At 36.6% G+C, this 26,053-nt stretch overlaps 1 non-coding gene across 1 annotated transcript; it reads right to left on the bottom strand.

The window, feature by feature from the left end:
• Positions 1-16,766: 16,766 nt before the first annotated feature.
• Positions 16,767-16,873, bottom strand: LOC128070710 (U6 spliceosomal RNA). The gene has a single exon (XR_008201680.1). It is a non-coding gene; the product is annotated as a U6 spliceosomal RNA (small nuclear RNA).
• Positions 16,874-26,053: the final 9,180 nt, after the last annotated feature.

Raw genomic sequence — 26,053 nt, forward strand, 5'->3', positions numbered from 1 at the left:
ATCTGCTGTACCCATTCTACGGTTCAATGCATCTAACGATTATTTCACTATAATTATTATATTTTTATTTCCAGAAACTCTCTGATTGTTTCTATTTTAAAATATGCATAATCATTTTCATAACTTCTTACTATTTGCTAATATTTTCAGTCCCCCTTTACTTTTTAAATATACATCTTTTGTATTAAGTGTCTAAATCTCAACCATCAGAAGTCTCTGAATCTAATTCTATTGTCTCTCTCTCTTTCTCCTGCTGGCTTACTTATAGTTGCTTGTTTGGGGCAGAGGTGGCTGTTTGGTGATTTCTGACTGTGGTTGTATATTCTTTGAAACATTTTAGTGGGAACTCTTTGAGGCCTAACTTGAAATTCCGTTCCCCAGTGAGGATTTCCATTTCCCAGTGTTTCCTTTTCCCAGTGCCCTCTGGTCACTATCAACCTAGCTCCACATTAAAGAAGAAAGTCTGGCTGTGGTTTGTCTGGACTACAATCCTAGCTGAACACTCACATGAGGGCCAATTTGTGGTTATTATTTCACAAGGATGATATTTTCCTTTCCCTTATCCAGAACCATAGTTGTATCAGGTAAGCTTTGTTACTGTTCTTTCTGCAGAGAGAGTTGCTTTCTCATGTATCCTAACACCAAGTGTATAGTGTTAAAATGTCTGTAGTACTCCAAACCATCTATAGAGTCAATGCAGTTTCTGTAAATATTCCAGGCATTTTTTTTTATAGGAATAGAGCAAACGACCCTAAAATTCACATGGAACCACGAAAGATCCCAAAGAGCCCAAGCAACCTCAAGATATAAGAGCAAAGCCAGAAGTATCACACCTCATGATTTGAAACCATGTTACAAATTGATAATAATTAGAACAGTATGGTACTGGCATGAAAATAGACATGTAGACCAATGGAACAGAATTGAGAGCCCAGAAATGGATCCATACATATACGTCAACTAATATTGACAACAGAGCCGAGAATACTCAATAGAGAAATGAGAGTTTCTTCAATTAATGGCTCTGGGCAAACTGGATTGTCACATGCAAAAGGTTAAAATTGGACCCCTATCTTACATCACTCAGAAAAGTTAGCACAAATGGACTGAATAGTATAAGTGTTTATACATACAATATGGACATATATGTGAATACTATTTAGCCATAAAAAGAAAAAATCCTGACATTTGTAACAAATTGGATGCACTTTGAAGGCATTATATTAAATGAAGTAAGTAGAACACAGAAAGACAAATACTGTACGATTTCTCTTACACATGGAGTCTGAAAAGGTTGAACTCATAGAAACAGAATAGAATGATAGTTATGAATGGCTAAGGAGTGGAGGAAATCAAGAAGTACTGGTTAAACTATACAACTTTGCAGATATAAGATGAATAAGTTCTGAGGACTATAATGTATAGTATGCTTACTGTAGTTAACAATACTTTCAAGTTGCTAAGACAATAGATCTTAAATATATTCATTATGAAATATTGTAATTATGTGAGGTAATGAAAGTGTTAATTAACCTTGTTGTGGTAATTATTTCACAAAGGACACATGTATCAAATCTTCACATTATGTACTTTTAACTTACACAATGTTGTATGTCAATTATATCTTAATAAAGCTGGGGAAAACTTAAAAAAAGAATTTTTCCAAGATTGTTGTGATCCATACAAAGACTTTAGCATAGTCAATGAAAAATAAGTTCTTTTTTCTTTTTTTTTTTTTAATTCCCTTGCTTTTTCTATGGTTCAGCAGATGTTGGCAATTTGATCTCTGGTTCCTCTATCTTTTCTAAATCCAGCTTGAACATCTGGAAGTTCTCCATTCACATTCTGCTGAAGCCTAGCTTGTAGGATTTTGAGCATAACTTTTCTAGCATGTTATATGAGTGAAATTATACAGTAATTTGAACATTCTTTGGCATTGCCTTTCTTTGGGATTGGAATGAAAGCTGACCCTTTCCAGTCCTGTGGCCACTGCTGAGTTTTCCAAATTTGCTGGCATATTTAGTGCAGAATTTTCACAGCATCGTCTTTTAGGATTTGAAATAGCTCAGCTGAATTTCCATCACCTCCATTAGCTTTGTTTGTAGTAACGCTTCCCAAGGCCCACTTGATTTCACAGTCCAGGATGTCTGGCTCTAGGTGAGTGGGAACACCATGTGGTTATCCAGTTCATTAAGATTTTTTGTATAGTTCTTCTGTGTATTCTTGCCACCTCTTCTTAATCTCTTCTGCTTCTGTTAGGTCCTTGTTGTTTCTGTCCTTTACTGTGCCCATCTTTGCATGAAATATTCCCTAGGTGTCTCCAATTTTCTTGAGATCTCTAGTCTTTCTCATTCTATTGTTTTCCTCTACTTCTTTGCATTGTTCAGTTAACAAGGCTTTCTTCTCTCTCCTTGTTATTCTTTGGAACTCTACATTAAGTTGGATATATCATTCCCATTCTCCTTTGCCTTTTGCTTCTCTTCTTTTCTCAGTTATGTGTAAGGCCTCCCCAGACAACCACTTTACCTTTTGGCATTTCTTTTTCTTGGGGATTGTTTTGGTTACCATTATGAACCTCTATCCAAAGTTTTTCAGGTGCTCTGTCTACCAGATCTAGTCCCTTGAATCTATTTGTCATCTCCACTGTATAATCATAAGGTATATGATTTAGATCATACCTGAATGGTATGGTCATACCTGAGAAAAGAAGAGCCTTTGCCCTGCTTTATTTTGTACTCCAAGGCCAAACTTTCCTGCTCCTCCCTGTATCTCTTGACTTCCTATTTTTGCAATCCAGTCCCCTATGATGAAAGGGGCATCTTTTTTTTTTTTTTTTTTGGTGTTAGGACATTTTGTAGGTCTTCATACAATCATTCAACTTCATCTTCTTCAGCATCAATGGTTGGGGCATAGACTTGGATTACTGTGATGTTGAATGTTTTTCCTTGGAAATGAACCGAGATCATTCTGTCACTTTTGAGACTGCAACCAATTACTGCAGTGTTATCCCATTGTATATATGTACCAGAAATTCTTTATCCATTCATCTGTTGTGGACATCTAGGTTACTTTTATGTCTTGGCTACTGTATATGCTGCTGCAATGAACACTGGGGTACATGTGTCTTTTGAATTATTATTTTCTCAGGGTATATGCCCCACAGTGGTATTGCTGGGTGATATGATAATTTTATTTCTAGTTTTTAAAGGAATCTCCATATTGTTTTCCATAGTGGCTGTGTCAGTTTACATTCCAACTAACAGTTCAGGAGGGTTCCCTTTTCTCCACATACTTGCTGCATTTATTATTTGTGGATTTTTTTGATGATGGCCATTTGGACCTGTGTGAGGTGACACTACATTGTAGTTTTAATTTGCTTTTCTCTAACAGTAGATGATGCTGAGCATCTTTTCATGGGTTTGTTGGCCATCTGTATGTCATCTTTCAGAGAAATGTCTGTTCAGGTCTTTTGTCCATTTTTTTTGGTTGAGTTGTTTGCTTTTCTGATTTTGAACAGCACGAACTGTTTGTATATTTTGGAGATTAATCTTTGCCAGTTGCTTCATTTGCAATTATTTTCTCCCATTGTAAGGGTTGTCTTTTCACCTTGTTTGTGGTTTTCTTTGATGTGCAAAAACTTTTAAGTTTAATTAGGTCCCATTTGTGTATTTTTGTTTTTATCTCCATTACTCTAGTAGGTAGGTCATAGAGGATCTTGCTGCAATTTATGTCAAAGACTGTTTTGCCTGTGTTTTCCTCTAAGAATTTTATAGTTTCTGGTCTTACATCTAGGCCTTAATCAGATGAAGTGGCATTTCTTTAAGGCCTACACGCTTCCATCATCCTTCTGTAGTTGTTGTTCAGTTACTCAATGGTGTTCAACTCTTTGCGACCCCATGGACTGCACCACGCCAGGCTTCCCCGTGCTTCACCATCACCCAGAGCTTTCTCAAACCCTTGTCCCTTGAGTCAGTGATGCCATCAAGCCATCTCATCCTCCGTCGTCCCCTTCTCCTCCTGCCTTCAATCTTTCCCAGCATCAGGGTATTTTCCAATGAGTCAGTTCTTCATTTCAAGTGGCCAAAGTATTGAAGCTTCAGCTTCAGAATCAGTCCTTCTAATGAATATTCAAGATTGATTTCCTTTAGAATTGACTAGTTTGATCTCCTTGCAAGGGACTCTAGAGTCCAGTTCAGTTCAGTTCAGTCGCTCAGTCGTGTCCAACTCTTTGTGACCAGATGAACTGCAGCACGCCAGGCCTCCTGTCCATCACCAACTCCCAGAGTCTACTCAAAATCATGTCTGTTGAGTCAGTGATGCCATCCAAACATCCCATCCTCTGTTGTCTCCTTCTGTTCCTGCCCTCAATCTTTCCCAGCATCAGGATCTTTTCAAATGAGTCAGCTCTTCACATCAGGTGGCCAAAGTATTTGAGTTTCAGCTTCAACATCAGTCCTTCTAATGAAAACCCAGGACTGATCTCCTTTAGGATGGAATGATTGAATCTCTTTGCAGTCCAAGGGACTCTCAAGGGTCTTCTCCAACACCAGAATTCAAAAGCATCAATTCTAGTACCACACCTCAAAAGGATCAATTCTTCAGTGATTAGCCTTCTTTATGGTCCAACTCTCACATCCATACATGATTATTGGGAAAACCATGGCTTTAACTATACAGACTATTGGTAAAGTAATGTCTTTGCTTTTTAATATGCTGTCTATGTTTGTCACAGCGTTTCTTCCAAGGAGCAAGCATATTTTAATTTCATGGCTGCAGTCACCATCTGCAGTGATTTTGGAGCCCCCCAAAATGAAGTCTCTTAGTGTTCCCATTGTTTTCCTATCTATTTTCTATGAAGTGATGGGACCAGATGCTATGATCTTCATTTTTTGAATGCTGAGTTTTAAGCCAGCTTTTTCACTCTCCTCTTTCACTTTCATCAAGAGGCTCTTTAGTTCTTCTTCACTTTCTGCCATAAGGGTAGTGTCATCTGCATATCTGAGGTTATTGATATTTCTCCCAGCAATCTTGATTCGAGATTGTGCTTCATCCAGCTTGGCATTTCGCATGATGTACTCTGCATATAAGTTAAATAAGCAGGGTGACTATATACAGCCTTGAATTTCTCCTTTCCCATTTTGGAACCAGTCTGTTGTTCTATGTCTGGTTCTAACTGTTGCTTCTTGACCTGCATGCTGGCTTCTCATGAGGCAGATAAGGTGGTCTGGTATTGCCATCTCTTGAATAATTTTCTACAGTTTATTGTGATCCACATAGTCAAAGGCTTTGGTGTAGTCTATAAAGCAAAAGTAGATATATTTCTGGAACTCTCTTGCTTTTTCTATGATCTAATGGATATTGACAATTTAATCTCTGGTTCTCCTTTTTCTAAATCCAGCTTGAACATCTGGAAGTTCACAGTTCATATACTTTTGAAGTCTAGCTTGGATAATTTTGAGCATTACTTTGTTAGCATGTGAAGTGAATGTTATTGTGTGGTAGTTTGAGCATTCTTTGGCATTACCCTTCTTTGGGATTGGAATGAAAACTGACCTTTTCCAGTCCTGTGGCAACTGATGAGTTTTCCAGATTTGCTGGCATATTCAGTGCAGCACTTACACAGCATCATCTTTTAGAATTTGAAATAGTTCAGCTGGAGTTCCATCACCTCCACTAGCTTTGTTTGTAGAGATGTTTCCTAAGGCCCACTTGACTTCACACTCCAAGATGTCTGGCTCTAGGTGAATGATCACATTATTGTGGTTATCTGGGTCATGAAGATCTTTTTTGCATAGTTCTTCTGTGTATTCTTGCCACTTCTTAATATCTCCTGCCTCTGTTAGGTCCATACACTTTCTGTCCTTTATTGTGCCCATCTTTGCATGAAATTTTCCCTTGGTATCTCTATTTATCTTGAAGTGATCACTAGTCTTTCCCATTCTTTTGTTTCCCTCTATTTCTTTGTATTGTTCACTTAGGAAGGTTTTATTATTTCTCTCTGGTATTCTTTGGAACCTAGCATTCAAATGGGTATATCTTTCCTTTTCACCTTTGCCTTTCACTTCTATTTTCAGCTATCTGTAAGGTCTCCTCATACAGCCATTTTGCCTCTTCACATTTCTTTTTTTTAGGGGTGGTTTTGATCACTGTCTCCTGTACAATGTCATAAACCTCTGTCCATAGTTCTTCTGTCTACCAGATCTAATCCCTTGAGTCTATTTGTCACTTCTGTTGTATAATCATAGGGGATTTGATTTAGGTCATACCTGAGTGGTCTAGTGGATTTCCCTACTTTCTTCAATTTAAGTCTGAATTTTGCAATAAAGAGTTCATGATCTGAGCCACATTCAGCTCCCAGTCTTGTTTTTGCTGACTGTATAGAGCTTCTCCATCTTCAACTGCAAAAAAATCATCCCTCTGGTTCCTAGGAATTCTGGTCCTTTTCTAAGGTAACATGTTTACTTTTTTCAACTTTTCTCCTGAAGCAGTATAGGAAATAGGGAGCAGACTTGGGTTACAAGGTAGGAAAGTGCCATAAAAACAGTAAAACTCCAATGACTGTCCAGATTACCTTTCACCAACTCCAAACCTCATTTGTTCCAAACAATAAGGATTAGCTGCAATTTTTTACCCTTTAGGTTTGCATTGAAAGTCATAATTGGTTTACTATCTCCCCCTGGCCCAAAGTGTCTCAAGCTTGAACCATAAAATCATGTGGCTTTCAAATTCTTCGAAATAAAACCCCCTGTTTTCTCTTATTGCAACACACTTTACTTGAGAGCATCCCAAAAATGCAGGAATACCACTGACCTATTTTCCTACCTTTTCATCCGTAGTGTCCAACCATAAATTAGTAGTAATAAAGGTACAAAGCTATGACCATTTTTCGATCTTAGGATTTACTTCTAATGACTTGTCCTCTACCACAGGAATGAGGGAAATTGCAAATTCTCCTGTAAAAGACTGAATCAAGATTTAGACTCTCATAGGAGAAGGCAATGGCACCCCACTCCAGTGCTCTTGCCTGGAAAATCCCATGGATGGAGGAGCCTGGTAGGCTGCAGTCCATGGGGTTGCGAAGAGTTGGACACGACTGAACGACTTCACCTTCACTTTTCACTTTCATGCATTGGAGAAGGAAATGGCAACCCACTCCAGTGTTCTTGTCTGGAGAATCCCAGGGATGCAGAAGCCGGGTGGGCTGCCATCTATGGGGTCGCATGGAGTCAGACATGACTGAGGTGACTTAGCAGCAGCAGTAGATTATATACCTGGTAATTCTACTGTATTTATACAGGTTGAACTGAGATCAAAGTTTAAACTCCTTTTTGTGATTTTCAAGACCCTACATGATCTCATAAATATGTACCTACCCTCTCCTACATCATGCTCTTTACACTTTCCAATTCCTCTGCCAGGATCATATTTTGCATGGCTGCCTCCTACTTGCCATTCAGGTGTCAGCTCAAATATTTCTTCAGAAAAGTCTTCCCTGGCCATCTTACCTTAAAAATAGCTCTTTTCAGCTAGTGCTTGTCACTATTTGAATCTATTTTTTACTTATTTGTGCTTTGTCTGTCTCATGGCACTAGACTAGAACCTCCATGAAAACAGGGATCTTCCTCTCTTGTTAACTCAGAAGATTAGTAGCTCTTGGGCAAAAATTTGGTTAATTAATTGCCTGAACCTGTCAGTATGTTGGTAGAATTATCTTTTAGGAATCAATTTATCTAATAATACTTCCTTCAAGCAAATTTATTTTTGTCACATTCACTGATATTAGCAATAATGGTAGAATTAATCATGGTCAACTTGATTTCATATTGTGCCTCCACTGGAAACTTTTCACATTATGTGCTGGGGTTAAAAATAAAAATGACATTTTATTTGTACCACAAAGTTACTTCAGGTAAAGGAGACATTGTGACATAATACTGTAAGTTGATCATTCAGTTCATTAATTAACGGATCCAAGTGAAAAAACTTTTTTTAATTAAAAAATTATGCTTTAGGAAACCTGAAGACTTAACACTGAGAAAGGGACATTTAATTTATCTGGAGCAATTTCAAAAAAATGGCGTGATATATTTGTCTTATTTTTCCATCTTTTGGAGGCAGATATGCTTAGATGAATTGTCAGAATTGTTATTAGATTAGGGCCTTGCCAAAATAAGTTAGGGAAGGTAGACAAAAAGGAAGAGATTGTAAAGAAATGCATCTTCATAGACAACATAGGACTTCTAACTTCAGCAATAATTATCAACAAAATTTCAATTCATTGTAACTATATGCAGAGCAAGAGAATCTTCATGTAAGCAATGAGAAAAACCACATAAGGTGATTTTTTTTGTTGTTGTTGTTCTTTTAAATTTCTTTTTATTAAAGAGTTAATTGTGGTAAAATGCACAGAACCTAAAATTTACCATTTTAACGATTTTAGAGTGTACAGTTCAGTACTAAGTACATTCATGTTGTTGTATAACCAACCTTGTGAATTCTTTTCATCTTGCAAGACTGAAACACTGTCCCACTAAACAACTCTCATGCCCTAAACCCCAGGAACTATCATTGTGCTTTCCGTCCCAAGAATCTGACTCCTCTAAATACCTCACCTGAGTGGACTCAAACAATATTTGTCTTCTTGTGTCTGGCTTATCTGACTTAACAGTATGTCCCCAAGGTTTATCCATGTTGTAGATGTGCCAGAACTTCATTCCTTTTTAAGGCTGAAAAATATTCCACTGTACGTCTATACCACTTTTTTAATCTGTTCATCCATCAACACATAAGGTGTTCTTGATTATAGACAACAATGTTCTATGAAAAAACAGTTTAACATAAAAGGAAAATCTTTATTGGCAGTGGTAAATAAATTATACGGAAAATATATTGTCTGAATTTATAATCCATTGCTTTTAAAAATACTTCAATATGTATATGTTAACTCTAATCTCCTAATTAATCACTTCTCCTCACCTTTCCCTATAGGTAACCATAAATTTGATTTTGAGAACTGTGAGTCTCTTTTGTAAAAAATTTCATTTGTATCATTTTTATTAGATTCCACATATAAGTAATATCATAGAAAATAGATAATAAGGACCTAACGCATAGCACAGGGAAATGAAAAAGAATATATATATATATACACACAGACATATATTGTTGTATTTTCTCAGTTGTGTTCAACTCTTTGCAACCTCATGTACTGTAGCCCATCAGGCTCCTCTGTCCATGGAATTTTCCAGGCAAGAATACTGGGGTTAATGGTTGCCATTTCTTACTGCAGGGGATCTTCCTGACCCAGGGATCAAATATACCCAGGGAAATATATATAAATATATATGAAAGTGAATGTTCCTCAGTCGTGTCCAACTCTTTGTGACCCCATGGACTATACAGTCCATGGAGTTCTCCAGGCCAGAATACCGGAATGGGTAGCCTTTCCCTTCTCCAGGGGATTTTCCCAGCCCAGGGATCGAACCCAGGTCTCCCCCATTGCAGGCGGATTCTTTACCAGCTGGGCCACAAGAGAAGCCCAAGAATACTGGAGGGGGTAGCTTATCCCTTCTTCAGCGGATCTTCCCAATCCAGGAATTGAACCGAGGTCCCTTGCATTGCAGGCGGATTCTTTACCAACTGAACTATCAGGGAAGCTTTGCTATACACCTGAAACTAACACAACTTTGTATATAAACTATATTACAAATTTTTTTTTAATGAATAAAAGAAAAAGATATACTTCAATGTGAAAAGCAATTTGGTAGTTTTGTAAAAAGTTAAATATAGAAATACTGCATGATTTAGCAGTTTTATTTTCAGGTATAACCAAAGTAAATGAAATCAGGGAGTCACATATATTTGTACACCAATATTCATAGCAGTATTATTGACAACATTCAACAGTAGAAAACAATCCAATATCCATTGATGGATGAATGAATAAACAAAATGTAGTATATAACATACAATGTAATATTACTCAGGCTTAAAAAAGAAGGGAATTCCAACACATGCTACAACATGGATGAACCTTGAAGATATTATGCTAAGTGAAATAAGTCAGTCACAGGTGGACAAATATTGTATAATTCCACTTATATGAGGTTCCTAGAGCAGTCAAATTCATAGACACAGTGAATAACTGTTGGTCTCCAAGGACTGGATCGAGAGGAGAATGGGGAGTTATTGATTAATGGGTATGGAGTTTCTGTTTGGGATGACAAAAGAAGTTATGGAAATAGATAGTGGTGGATTCAATGCGGATACACATTGTAAATGTACTTAATGACACTGAATTATAAACTTAAAATAATGATTAAAATGGTAAATTGTATGTTATGTATATTTTACCACAGTTTTTAAAGAGTCATCTGTTTGATCTTTCCTTTCTTTTAACCATCTGGATTTAATCTACTTCATTACAAGCAACTCTATAGTCTGGGAAGCCAACTTGGGCCTTGGAATGAGGCAGATTTTGCTCTGCTACTTATTAGTTGTGTGATCTTTGACTTATGACTGAAACTCTCTGAGCTTCAATTTTCTCATCTGTATGAATTATCAATTTTTAATTTTAAGTAGTAGAATCCTGGCAGTGGACAAAACCTCATACTGAAAAATAAAATCATATTAGTACCCAGATAGATAAAACATATAAATGAAACTGTGCTATATATAAAGGAGGTATATTTTATAGTGGTAGGAGTGAGGGGAGGAAGTCCCATTACCCCTGCCTCTACCCCCAAGTCACTTCCCTGGACCTCTAGGACAGAGAAAAACATGGCTTGAAAACCACTTAGCTAGCTATATTCTAATATCTTTTTCAGTTTTGACATTGTACGATTATTTGTTTTAGAGTCTTTGTAGTCTCTGGATCATTGAAATGCTGCTTAGGAGTAATTTATGATTACACACGTGTGAAAGTACTTTGTAAGCTACAGGGACCATCACAAATGAGAGCTACAGTTGTTATGATCATGTTCTACTTTATCTTATCCCAGAAGTGGTAAAGCAAATGCAAGCAGTATAAGACAGAACACTAGATGGCAGCAGCAGAAAGACTGAAAAGCAGGGAAAAAAAGGACAACATACCCCTGTGCACTCCTCTTCTCCCTCACGGTATTCACTTTCATAACAAAACAATATTCATCAGGCTAATTTTTAAGTTTTAAAAGTTTCATATTTAAGCAACTCTAAAATAATAATCTATCTCCATTTCATAATCAGATGGAACAAATTAAAGTAGAAACTAAGAGACAGAACAATAATCGCTTAAATAAACAGTTGCCAAGATTTGACTGCTTTTTAGTTGTGATAAAAACAGGATAAGGCCTATAGCACCGTACCTTTAGTATGCTTCACACTCTAGGATGATGTTAATTGAACTCTGTAGCCAAATGAAGAGCAGCAGTGGGCTAATATTAATATATGTCACCTAATACCAAGAAAATTAAAGATTCCAAGGGAACAGTTCATGCAAAGATGAGCACAACAAAGGACAGAAATGGCATAGACCAAACAGAGGCCAAAGATATTAAGAAGAGGTGGAAAGAATACACAGAAAAACTATACAAAAAAGATCTTCATGACCCAGATAACCACAATGGTGTGATCACTCACCTAGAGCCAGACATCCTGGAATGGGAAGATAAGTGGGCCTTAGGAAGCATCACTACAAACAAAGCTAGTGGAGTTGATGGAGTTAATGGAATTCCAGTTGAGCTATTTAAAATCCTAAAAGATGGTGCTGTGAAAGTGCTGCACTCATTATGCCAGCAAATCTGGAAAACTCAGCAGTGGCCACATGACTGAAAAAGGTCAGTTTTCATTCCAACCCCAAAGAAAGGCAATGCCAAAGAATGCCCAAACTACCATACAATTGCACTCATCTCACACACTAGCAAAGTAATGCTCAAAATTCCCCAAGGCAGGCTTCAAAGGTACATGAACTGTGAACTTCCAGATGCTCAAGCTGGATTTAGAAAAAGGAGAAGAACCAGAGATCAAACTTCCAACATCTGTTAGATCATAGAAAAAAGCAAGAGAGTTCCAGAAAAATATCTACTTTTGCTTTATTGACTACAACAAAGCCTTTGACTGTGTAGATCACAGCAAACTGGAAAATTCTCAAAGAGATGGGAATACCAGACCCCCTGACCTGCCTCCTGAGTAATCTGTATGCAGGTCAAGAGGCAAAAGAAGCAACAGTTAAAACTGGACATGGAACAACAGCTTGGTTTCAAATCAGGAAAGGAATATGTCAAGGCTGTATATTGTCACCCAGTTTATTTAATTTATATGCAAAGTACATCATGCGGAATGTCGGGCTAGATGAAGCACAAGCTGAAATCAAGATTGCTGGGGGAAATATCAATAAACTCAGATAAATAGATGACATCATCCTTATGGCAGAGAGCGAAGAAGAGCTAAAGAGCATCTTGATGAAAGTTAAAGAGGAGAGTGAAAAAGTTGGCTTAAAGCTCAACATTCAGAAAACTAAGATCATGGCATCTGGTCCCATCAATTCATGACAAATAGATGGGGAAACAGTGGAAACAGTGTCAGACTTTATTTTGGGGGGGCTCCAAAATCACTGTAGATGGTGACTACAGTTATGAAATTAAAAGACACTTGCTCCTTGGAAGTAAAGCTATCACCAAACTAGACAGCATATTAAAGAGCAGAGACATTACTTAACCAACAAAGGTCTGTCTAGTCAAAGCTATGGTTTCTCCAGTAGCCAAGTATAAAGAAAGCTTAGTGCAGAAGAATTGATGCTTTTGAACTGTGGTGTTGGAGAAAACTCTTGAGAGTCCCTTGGAGTGCAAGGAGATTCAACCAATTCATCCTAAAGAAAATCAGTCCTGATTATTCATCGGAAGGATTGATGCTGAAGCTGAAACTCCAATACTCTGACCACCTGATGCGAAGAACTGACTCATTTGAAAGACCCTGATTCTCGGAAAGATTGAGAGCAGGAGGAAAAGGGGACAGCAGAGGATAAGAAGGTTAGATGGCATCACCGACTCGATGGAGATGAGTTTGAGCACACTCTGGGAGTTGGTGAGGGACAGAGAGGCCTGTCATGCTGCAGTCCATGGGGTCGCAAAGAGTCGGACACAAATGAGCGACTGAACTGAACTGAACCGAATACCGCCTTTTCAATGTTTCTTCTGCTGCCATCTAGTGTTCTGTGTATACTTTCTGAATTAGCTTTTTTGTATTAACTGGTATCCCTTTTTATCCCTAAATGCCATTGCAAGAAAGGATCTGGGTATTCTAATGTCTCTGTTCAATGATCTTTTCACTTTAGATAGGAAGTATATTGATAATTGAACAGAGAGTTTCGAATTGCTTGCATATTCCTTTTTCCCCCCATTTCTCAATACAGTTTGTAATAATATGTTATAAATAAAGCTAAGGCTGCAGATTACTTTTACTTTGCTTTCTTCCTAAAAACACTTGTTGAATGTCTATGTTTAGTATGTTTGGGTGCAAAGATATATACCATTTTCAAGGAGCTCACACTCTCATGAAGAAGATAGAAGATATGTACAGTGCAGTAAGATATACATTACTAAAGTGCAGGGTTTTTTTAAATTAATTTGTTTTTTATTTAAGGATAATTGCTTTAGAGAATTTTGTTGTTTCCTGTCAAACCTCAATATGAATCCATATGTAAAATAGATAGCCAATGGGGATTTGCTATATGGCTCTGGAAACTCAAACAGGCACTCTATATCAACCTAGAGGGGTGGGATGGGGAGGGTGATGGGAGGGAGACCCAAAAGGGAGGGGATATGAACCTTCCCCTTTTACAGTGTCCCACAGGTTTTGGGTTGTTGTGTTTTCATTTTCATTCATTTCTATGCATATTTTGATTTCTTTCTTGATTTCTTCTGTGATTTGTTGGTTATTCAGCAGCGTGTTGTTCAGCCTCCATATTTTGGAGTTTTTAATAGTTTTCCTCCTGTAATTGAGATCTAATCTTACTGCATTGTGGTCAGAAAAGATGCTTGGAATGATTCCATTTTTTTTTTTTTAAATTTACCAAGGCTAGATTTATGGCCCAGGATGTGATCTATCCTGAAGAAGGCTCCGTGTGTGATTGAGAAAAAGGTGAAATTCATTGTTTTGGGGTGAAATGTCCTATAGATATCAATTAGGTCTAACTGGTCTATTGTGTCATTTAAAGTTTGTGTTTCCTTGTTAATTTTCTGTTTAGTTGATCTATCCATAGGTGTGAGTGGGGTATTAAAATCTGCCACTATTATTGTGTTATTGTTAGTTTCCCCTATCATACTTATTAGCATTTGTCTTACATATTCTGGTGCTCCTATGTTGGGTGCATATATATTTATAATTGTTATATCTTCTTCTTGGACTGATCCTTTGATCATTATGTAGTGGCCTTCTTTGTCTCTTTTCACAGCCTTTGTTTTAAAGTTTATTTTATCTGATATGAGTATTGCTACTCCTGCTTTCTTTTGGTCTCTATTTGCGTAGAATATCTTTTTCCAGCCCTTCACTTTCAGTCTGTATGTGTCCCCTGTTTTGAGGTGGGTCTCTTGTAGACAACGTATATAGGCTTCTTGTTTTTGTATCCATTCGGCCAGTCTTTGTCTTTTGGTTGGGGCATTCAACCCATTTATGTATAAGGTAATTATTGATAAGTATGATCCTGTTGTCATTTAATTTATTGTTTTGGGTTCAAGTTTATACACCCTTTTTGTGTTTCCTGTCTAGAGAAGATCCTTTAGCATTTGTTGGAGAGCTGGTTTGGTGGTGCTGAATTTTCTCAGCTTTTGCTGGCCTGTAAAGCTTTTGATTTCTCCTTTATATTTGAATGAGATCCTTGCTGGGTACAGTAATCTGGGCTGTAGGTTATTTTCTTTCATCACTTCAAGAATGCCCTGCCATTCCTTCCTGGCCTGAAGAGTTTCTATTGAAAGATCAGCTGTTATCCTTATGGGAATCCCTTTGTGTGTTATTTGTTGTTTTTCCCTTACTGCTTTTAATATTTGTTCTTTGTGTTTGATCTTTGTTAATTTGATTAATATGTGTCTTGGGGTGTTTTGCCTTGGGTTTATCCTGTTCAGGACTCTCTGGGTTTCTTGGACTTGGGTGATAACTTCCTTCCCCATTTTAGGGAAGTTTTCAACTATTATATCCTAAAGTATTTTCTCATGGTCTTTCTTTTTGTCTTCTTCTTCTGGGACTCCTGTGATTTGAATGTTGGGGAGTTTAACATTGTCCCAGAGGTCCCTGAAATTGTCCTCATTTCTTTTAATTAGTTTTTCTTTTTTTTCCTCTCTGATTCATTTCTACCATTCTATCTTCTACCTCACTAATCCTATCTTCTGCCTCTCTTTTTCTACTATTTGTTCCCTCCAGAGTGTTTCTGATCTCATTTATTACATTATTCATTAATTATTGACTCTTTTTAATTTCTTCTAGGTCCTTGTTAAGCCTTTCTTGCATCTTCTCAATCCTTGTCTCCAGGTTATTTACCTGTGATTCCATTTGATTTCAAGATTTTGGATCATTTTCACTATCATTATTAGGAATTCTTTATCAGGTAGATTCCCTATCTCTTCCTGTTTTGTTTGGTTTGATGGGCATTTATCCTGTTCCTTTCCCTGCTGGGTATTCCTCTGTCTCTTCATCTTGTTTATATTTCTATGTTTGGGGTGTCCTTTATGTATTCTGGCAGTTTGTGCATTTCTCTTTATTCTGGAGTTTCCTCGCTGTGGGTGGGGTTGTACAGGTGGCTTATAAAGGTTTCCTGGTTAGGGAAGCTTGTGTAGGTGTTCTGGTGGGTGGGGCTGGACTTCTCTCTGGAGTGCAATGAAGTGTCCAGTAATGAGTTATGAGATGTCAATGGGTTTGGAGTGACTTTGGGCAGCTTGTATATTGAAGCTCAGGGCTATGTTTCTGTGTTGCTGGATAATTTGCATGGTATGTCTTGCTCTGGAACTTGTTGGCCCTTCGGTAGTGCTTGGTTTCAGTGTAGGTATGGAGGTGTTTGATGAGCTCCTGTCAATTAATGTTCCCTGGAGTCAGGATTTCTCTGGCATTCTCAGGATTTGGACTTAAGCTTCCTGCTTCTGGTTTTCAGTCTTATTTTTACAGTAGTCTCAAGACTTCTCCATCTATACAGCACTGTTGTAAAACATCTAGGTTAAAGATGAAAAGTTTCTCCACAGTGAGGGACACCCAGAGAGGTTCACAGAGTTACACAGAGAAGAGGGAGGAGGGTGATAGAGGTGAGCAGAATGAGATGAGGTGGAATCAAAAGACAAGAGAGCAAGCTAACCAGTAATCACTTCCTTATGTGTGCTCCACAATCTAGACCACTCAGAGATGTTCACGGAGTTATACAGAGAAGAGAAGAGGGAGGAAGGAGACAGAGGTGGCCATGAGCATAAAGGGGGGAATCAAAAGAGAGAGACAGATCCAGCCAGTAATCAGTTCCCTAAGTGTTCACCACCATCCAGAACACACAAAGAGATTCATAGAATTGGGTGGAGAAGAGAAGGGGTAGGGAGGAGATAAAGACGACTTGATGGAGAAAAAGGAGAGTCCAAAGGGAGAGAGAGCAGTCAAGCAAGTAATCTCGCTCACAAGTAAAAATGGGTACTGATGATTGGGTTCTTAAAGATACAAAATCAATTGCAAATACCAAAAAGCAAAGATTAAAAATTTAGGGTAGAGGTTGGATTTTCAAAAATACAATATTTAAAAAAAAGAGGAAAAAAATCACCCATAAAAATATGGAACGCTTCACGAATTTGCATGTCATCCTTGTGCAGGGTCCATGGTAATCTTCTCTGTATCGTTCCAATTTCTGTATATGTGCTGCCGAAGCGAGCACTATCATAACATTTTAAATCAACTATACCTCTCTCTATATATAAATCCTTTGCCCAGTTTTTAATTGCCTGTTTTTATTGTTGTTCTTGAGGTTAGGAGTTCTTTTATGTTCTATATACAGTGCCCTTATCAGACACATAATTTGCAAAAAATTTTCCCAAATCAGTGAGCTGTCTTTTAATACTGTTCATGGTATCATTTGAAGCATACGCTTTTAAACATTTTGATGCAGTCCAATTTATTTATTTTTTCTTTTGTTGCTTGTGATTTTGGTATCATATCTTTCACCATTATCCAAGCCAAGGTCATAAAAATTTACACCTAGGTTTTCTTCCAAGAATTTACTAGTTTTAGTTCTCCCTTTAGTTCTTTGTTCCATTTGAGTTTGTTTTTGTTTTTGGTATGAGGTAAGTCTTGTTTATAGTGAATAAAAGAAATTTATTCTTTTGCATGTGGATATCCAGTTGCCTTAGCACCAATTTTTGAAACATACTTACAAAAAAATCCTGGTTCCTTCTCCATTCAATTGCCTTAGCACCCTTGTTGAAAATCAACTGACTATAAATGTAAAAGTTTATTTCTAGATTCTGAGTTCAATATAATTGATCTACATGTTTACCTTTATGCCAATACTACAATCTTCTTCTCCTTTTGTTTTTTTTGAGGGGGGGGTCACTGTTTCTTTGTAGTGAGTTTTAAACTTTGGATATGTAAGTCTTCTAACTTTCTTCTTCATTTTGAGGATCATTTTTATTATTCTGAGTACACTGAACCACTGTATAAATTTGAGGACTAGTTTTGCAATTAAGAAGACCCTGGATACTTTGATGGGAATTGTGAAGAACCTATAATGAATTTAGGGATGTTGATGTTTTTCAACACCTTAACATGTCACATGTTTTTGTTTAGTTCTTTTATAATTTTTAAGACAATGTTTATAGTTTGAAGAGTATTAGTTTTGCACCTCTTAAATTTATTCCTAGGTATTTTATTTTTATGATGATCTTGTAAATGGATTTGTTTTCTTAGTTTTCTTTTTGGTTTGTTCATCTCTTTTATATAGAAATACAAGTGATTTTTGTATATTGACCTTGCATCCTGCAACAATGGTTAACTCATTTTTAGTCTATACTTTTTTAGAGGGTTTTCTATATATAGAATTACATAATTTCCCAATTGGTATAGCTTTACTTCTTTTTTTTTTTCCATTCTAGATTCTGTTATTTCATTGTCTTGTTTAAAACCTTCAATATATGATTGAATAGAAGTGATCAGAATGAATATCCTTATTTTATTCGTGATCAAAGAGAGGGGAGACCTTTCAGTCTCTCATCAAGTATGATTTAAATTGTAAGTTTTTAATAGAGATCCTTTTAATCACATTGAAGAAATTCTTTTTCACTCTGTTTTTAAAAATCATGATGGGGTATTGAATCTTGTGAAATGTTTTTTGTACGTCTATTGGGATAATAATAAGTTTTGTGTACTTTACACTGTTGACATTGTGTATTATATTTGTTGATATACAGATGAAAACCAGACTTACTTCCTGGACAAAACCCACTTGATTAGGATGTAGAATCATTTTTATATAGTGCAAAATTTTGTTCGCTAGTAATTTGTTAAGGGTATTTGCATGTATATTTATAAGAGTTGCTAGCTTGTCATTTTCTTTTTTTGTGACATTGTTTGTCTGATTTTGGTATCAGGGTAGTACTGACCTAACAAAATGAGCTGAGAATTGTTTCCTCCTTTCTTTTTTTTTTTTTTTTAATTGCAAAATATGTATAACATAAAAATTATCATTTTAACCATTTTCAGTGTACAGTTTTGTGATATTAAGTAAATGTAGGTTGTTATGCAACACCAAAATCATTCTTTTTTAAAAAAATTATTTTCTAGTTTACTTATTGTCATTTAAAAAAACTTTTATTATTAGAGTATAATTGCTTTACAATGACGTGTTAGATTCTGCTGTATAACAAAATGAATCAGCTATATGTATACATATATCCCCTACCTCTTGAGCCTCCCTGACACCCCCCCACCCTACCCCTCTATGTCATCACAGAGCACAGAGCTGAGCTCCCTGTGCTATACAGCAGCTTCCCACTAGCTGTCAATTTTACATATGTTAGTGTGTGGGCATCCCAGGTGGTGCTAAGTTAAAGAACCCAACCACCAATGCAGGAGACATAAGAGAAGTGGGTTTGATCCCTGGGTCAGGAAGATCCCTTGGAGGAGGGCATGGAAACCCACTCCAGTGTTCTTGCCTGTAGAATCCTATGGACATAGGAGCCTGGAGGGCATGACTGAAGCAACTTAGCATGGAGTATATATGTATGTCAGTGGTACTCTATCAATTTGTCCTACACTCTCTTCCTTGCTGTGTCAAAAGTCCATTGTCCACATCTGCATCTCTATTCCTGCCCTGAAAATAGGTTCATGTAGATTTCTTCTTCTAGATTCCATATACATATGTTACTATATGATATTCGTTTTTCTCTTTCTGACTTCACTCTGTATGACAGACTCTGGGTTCATCCACATCACTATATATGATCCAATTTCATTCTTATTTTGGCTGAGTAATATTCCATAGTGTGTGTGTGTGTATATATATATATATACACATACATACATATATATGTATGTATGTATATATATACACACACATAAAATCTTCTTTATTCATTCATCTGTTGATGGACATTTAGGTTGCTTCCATGTTCTGGCTATCATAAATAGTGCTGCAATGAACATTGGGGTACATGTGCCTTTTCAAACTACGGTTTTCTCAGGGTATATGCCCCGTAGTGGGATTACTGGGTCATATGGTAGTTTTATTTCTATTTACACCAGACACAAAAATAAACTCAAAATGGATTAAAGATCTAAAGGCAAGGCCAGACACTATAAAATTCTTAGAGGAAAACATAGACAAAATATTCTTCGACATAAATCACAAAGTATTTGACACACCTCCTAGAGTAATGAAAATAAAAATAAACCAATGGGAACTAATTAAACTGAAACCAACTTAATTAATTTAATAAAATAATTAAATTTCTTTGCATAGCAAAGAAAATCATAAACAATATGAAAAGGCAATCCTCAGAAAATATTTGCAAACAATGCAATGGACAAAGGATTAATCTCCAAAATATACAAGCAGCTCACATAGCTCAGTGTGAGCAAACAACCCAATCAAAAACTGGGCAGAAGACCCACATAAACATTTCTCCAAAGAAGATATACAGATGGGCCAACAAATACATGAAAAGATGCTGAATATCACTAATTATTAGAGAAATGCAAATCAAAACTACAATGAGGTATCACCTCACATGAGTCAGAATGGCCATTATCAAAATCTACAAACAATAAATGCTAAAGAGGATGTGAAGAAAAGGGAATACTTTTCAATGCTGGTAGAAATGTAAACTGATACAAGGATTTCTCCATTCTATTTGTTTAAAGACTTTGTGAGAAGTTAATAGTTATAGAATTTACCACTGAAGCAAAGCATCTGGGACAGTGCTTTACTTTGTGGGTAGGTTTTATATTTCTAATACAGTGTCTAGCTGTTATGAAAAAGGTGGGTAGAAAGTGAGTGTTAGTTGTTCAGTTGTGTCTGACTCTTTGCAACACCATGGAATATAGCCTGCCAGACTCCTCTGTCCATGGGAATCTCCAGACAAGAATACTAGAATGGGTAACCATTCTCTTCTCCAGGGGACCTTCCCAACCCAGGAATCAAACCCAGGTGTCCAGGAGTTCAGGCAGATTCTTTGCCATCTTAGTCACCAGGGAAGCTCCCTTGGCCATAATAGATTCATTCATATGTTCTATTTGTCCTTGTAGATATTTATCCACATTATCTAAGTTATCTAATTTGTTGGCATACAATTGTTAATAGTATTCTCTTTTAATTCTTATTTCTCTAAGTTTGGTACTAATGTCCCCTCTTTCATTCCTGCTTTTAGCAATTAGTGTCATTTCTCATTTTATTCTTTGTAAGTCTAGAAAGAGATTTTCCAGTTTTGTTGTCCCTCTTAAGATCATTTTCATCCTGTTGATTTTCTCTATTTTATTAATTTATTTTATTAACTTATTCTCTAATCTTTATTAGGCTTTCCTGGTGGCTCAAACAGTAAAGAATCTTCCTGCCATGCAGGAGATGCAGATTCAATTCCTGGGTGGGGAAGATCTCCTGGAGAAAGGAATGGCCACCTACTCCAGTATTCTTGCCTGGAGAATTCCATGGAGAGAGGAGCCTGTTAGAACTAAACAATGGATTGGTTCAAAAATGGGAAAGGAGTACATCAAGGCTGTATATTGTCATTTTGCTTATTTGACTTATATGCAGAATACATCATGTGAAATGCTGGACTGGAAGAAGCACAAGCTGGAATCAAGATCGTGGGGAGAAATAACAATAACCTCAGATATGCAGATGACACTGCCCTTGTGGCAGAAAGTGAAGAGAAATTAAAAAGCCTATTGACAAAGGTGAAAGAGAAGAGTGAAACAGCTGACTTAAAACTCAGCATTCATGTATTGCTGATCCTGTTCATTATGCCAATTGTCTCAGTGTTCACACTGTCTGCATTGTTTACTGAAGAGTAGGCAAGGCATGAGCTAAGAGGCTGGAAGGAGAATCGAGGAGCTGTAGAAACTACAGACACACATATTCTCTCCTGACTGACCAGAAGCCATAGAAGAAGCCGTAGCATAACCTAACACAACACAACCTCTCTCCTGGCTGGCACAGCAACCATAAAAGTATTCTCTGCTGGATGGTGCAGCAGCCGTAGCAATAGACATGCTATATTCTCTCCTTTCATGGCTGATCCAATGGACACATCAGTAATTGTTGCCACTTTCTAGGTGGAGCTCATAGATCCATACCACACACAACCCATGACCAAGTGAGTACCTCATGATGTTCATGCACAGTGCTATGTGATCTCGGCTGTTATATAGTTATTATATACAAAACGTGGGGTTAGAGTGCCTGAACATGCCATCTTGGCTAATTTGCTCTTTCCCTTCAATTCAAGAAACGAAGATCATGGCATTTGGTCAAATCACTTCATGGCAAATAGATGAGAAATCAATGGAAACAGTGACAGACTTTATTTTCTTGGGCTCCAAAGTCACTGTGGATGGTGGCTGCAGCCATGAAAATAAAAGACGCTTGCTCCCTGAAAGAAAAGCAATGACAAACCTAGACAGCATATTAAAAAGTAGAGACACCACTTTGCCTATAAAGGTCTATATAATCAAAGCTATGGCTTTTTTTCCTGTAGTCATGTACAGATGTGAGAGCTGGACAATAAAGAAATGGCTGAGCAACTAAGAATTGATGCCTTTGAACTGTGGTGCTGGAGAAGACTTGAGAATGCTCCCTTGGACTGTGAGGAGATCAAACCAGTCAATCCCAAAGGAAATCAGTCCTGAATTTTCATTGGAAGGACTGATGCTGAAGCTGAAGCTCCAATATTTTGCTCACCTGATGTGTAGAGCTGACTCATTGGAAAAGACCCTGATGCTGGGAAAGACTGTAGGAAGAAGAAGAAGGGGACAAAAGAGGACAAGATATTTGGATAGCATCATCAACTCAATGGACATGAGATTGAGCACACTCCAGGAGATGGTGAAGGACAGGGAAACCTGGTGTGCTACAGTCCACAGGGTTGCAAAGAGTCAGACAAGACCGAACAACTGAACAACAATTCTTATTATCTCCCTACATTTTGCTTTGGATTTAGTTTGTTATGTTATCAGTGATTTAAGGTAGAAGGTTAGATTATCACTTTTTAGGTTATATTACTTATATTTTATTAATGCAAAATTTACATAACATAAAACTCACAATTTAACATATTTTAAAGCTTCTGATTCAGAGGCTTTCTGAGAGACACAACCATCTCCACTAATTGTATAAAATTTTTGTCATTCCCCAAATAAAACCTGTATGAATTAGTCACTTTCCATTCATATTCCTTCCCCTCAGCATTTGGCAACTACTCACTACTTTGTTTTCTCTATCAATTTAGCTATTCTGGACACTTCGTATAAATGAGATCATTTGATTTTTGGTGTCTGATTATTTTACCTAAACATGTTTTCAAAGGTCACCCATTTTACAGGATATATAGTACTTAAATTCTTTTTCTTGCCAGAAATATTACATTGTATGTATGTAACTGAATTTTACTTAATCATTCATCAGTTGTTGGACATTTGTTTTCTTCCACATTTTGGCTATAGTGAATGAAGCTTCAATAAACAATAATGTCTATAATTTGGTCTAAACACCTGTTTTTTATTCTCCTTGATAAGTGTGAGTCATATGGTAATATTTTTAAATCTTTAAACATCCATCAAAAATAATTTTCACAGTTGCTGCACCACTTTACACTTGAAACAGCAATTTATGAAGGTTTCAATTTTTTCACATCCTTAGCAACCCTTCTTTTCTTTTTATCTTTTTAACATAAATAATTTTTCTAGGTTTGTCGAGATGTAATTGACAGATAGCATTTTGATAGTTTAATGTGTATGACAAGATGATTTGATATTTGTATATACTGCAAAGTGATTACCACAATAAGGTTACTTAACACATCCATCACATGGTAAACTTTTTTTGTGAGTGGTGACAAATGTTAAGATCTACACATTTAGTGATTTTATGTATACAATATAATACAATAAATATTCCTAACTATACTCAACATGCTGTACATTAGACCGTTAGAACTAATTTATCTTATAGCTGGAGTTTTGTTCACCTTGTTTATCTTCACCCATTTTCCTCACTGTCCTCCCCCTGGCATCCATCAATCTATTCTCTGTTTCTATGAGTTTTAGTTATTGTTAGATTCTACATATAAGTAAAATGATACAATATATGTTTTTGGCTGACATTTTACTTAGCATAATGTCCTCCAGCTTTATTCATTTTCTTGCACATGGCAATATTTCCTCCTATTTTATGACATATATATATATATATATATATATATATATATATATATATATATATATATATTTTACACATATGCTTTATCCATTTACCTGTTGATAGACACATAGACTGTTCACATGTCTGGACTGTTGATTATAATGTTGCAACAAACATGAGAGTGCAACTTTATCTTTATGATATCTTAACTTTTATTTTTATTGATGCAAATTATATAATGTAAATGGCTTATTTATACAAATACCCAGAAGTAGGATTTCTGTACCATATGGCAGTTCTACATTTAATTTTTTGATGAATGATCATGCTGTTTTCTGTAATGGCTATAGCAATTTATATTCCCACCACAGTGAACAAGGATTCTCTTTTCTCCACTTCCTCACTCACTGTTTTCAATTGTCATTTAGATGACAACTAGTATGAAAATATATCTCATTGTGGTTTTTATCTTCATTTTCCTGATGGTTAGTGATGTTCAGTGTATTTTCATATACCTTCTTTTTAAAAATTAATATATTTTAATTGGAGGCTATTTACTTTACAATATTGTGGTGGTTTTGCCATACATTGACATGAATCAGCCACAGGTGTACCTGTGTTTCCCATCCTAAAACCCCTTCTCATCTTCCTCTCCATCCCACCCTTCTGGGTTGTCCCAGTGCACTGGCTTTGAGTACCCTGTTTCATGCATTGAACTTGAGCTGGTCATCTATTTCACATATCATAATATACATATTTCAATGCTATTCTTTCAAACCATCCCACCCTCACCTTCTCCCACAGAGTCCAAAAGTCTGTTCTTTACATCTGTGTCTCTTTTGCTGTCTCTCATATGGTCATCGTTACCATCTTTCTAAATTCCATATATATGCATCAATATACTGTATTGTTGTTTTTCTTTCTGACTTACAATATTCTGTATAATAGGCACCAGTTTCATCCACCTCATTAGAACTGATTCAAATGTGTTCTTTTTAATAGCTGAGTAATGTTCCATTGTGTATATGTACCATAGATCTCTTATCCATTCATCTGTTGATGGACATCTAGGTTGCTTCCATGTCTTAGCTATGGTAAACAGTGCTGCAATGAACATTGGGGTACATGTGTCTTTTTCAATTCTGGTTTCCTCAGTGTGCATGCCCAACAATGGGATTGTTGGGTCTTATGGCAGTTCTATTTCCAGTTTTTTAAGGAACCTCCACACTGTTCTCCATAGTGGTTATATTAGTTTGCATTCCCACCAACAGTGTAAGAGGGTTCCCTTTTCTCCACATCCTCTCCAGCATTTGTTGTTTGTAGATTTTTTGATAGCAGCCATTCTGACCAGGGTGAGATGGTACCTCACTGTGGTTTTGATTTGCATTTCTTTGACAGTGATGTTGAGCATCTTTTCATGTGTTTGTTAGCCATCTGTATGTCTTCTTTGGAAAAATGTCTGTTTATTTCTTTGGCCCATTTTTTGATTGGGTCGTTTATTTTTCTGGAATTGAGTTCATGAGCTGCTTATATAATTTTAAAATTAATTCTTTGTCAGTTGCTTCATTTGCTATTATTTTCTCCCATTCTGAAGGCTGTCTTTTCACCTTGCTTATAGTTTCCTTCGTTGTGCAAAATGTTTTAAGTTTAATTAGGTCCCATTTGTTTATTTTTGCTTTTATTTCCATTACTTTGGGAGGTGGCTCATAGAGGATCTTGCTGTGATTTATGTCAGAAAGTGTTTTGCCTATGTTTTCCTCTAGGAGTTTTATAGTTTTTGTTCTTACATTTAGATCTTTAGTCCACTTTGAGTTTATTTTTGTGTATGCTGTTAGAAAGTGTTTTAGTTTAATTCTTTTATGGGTGGTTAACCAGTTTTCCCAGCACTACTTGTTAAGGAGATTTGGAAAAATGTTTATTCAGGTCCTTTAGCCTTATTGGCAGTTTCCCAGGTGTCTCAGTAGTAAAGAATCTCACTGCCAATGCAGAAGATGTGGGTATAATCCCCAGGTCAAGAAGATCCCCTGGAGGAGTAACTGGTAACCTACTCCAGTATTCTTGCCTGGAAGATCTCATGGACAGAGAAGCGTGGTGGATTACACTCCACTGAGTTACAAAAAGTCAGACAAAACTGAGTGACTGAGCAGACATGTACACAACCATTTTAACTGTATTTTCTAGGAGGGGAGTGGCTACTGAGTTATATGA

This window comes from Budorcas taxicolor, chromosome X, assembly GCF_023091745.1.
Source record: "Budorcas taxicolor isolate Tak-1 chromosome X, Takin1.1, whole genome shotgun sequence".
Taxonomy (NCBI): Eukaryota; Metazoa; Chordata; class Mammalia; order Artiodactyla; family Bovidae; genus Budorcas; species Budorcas taxicolor.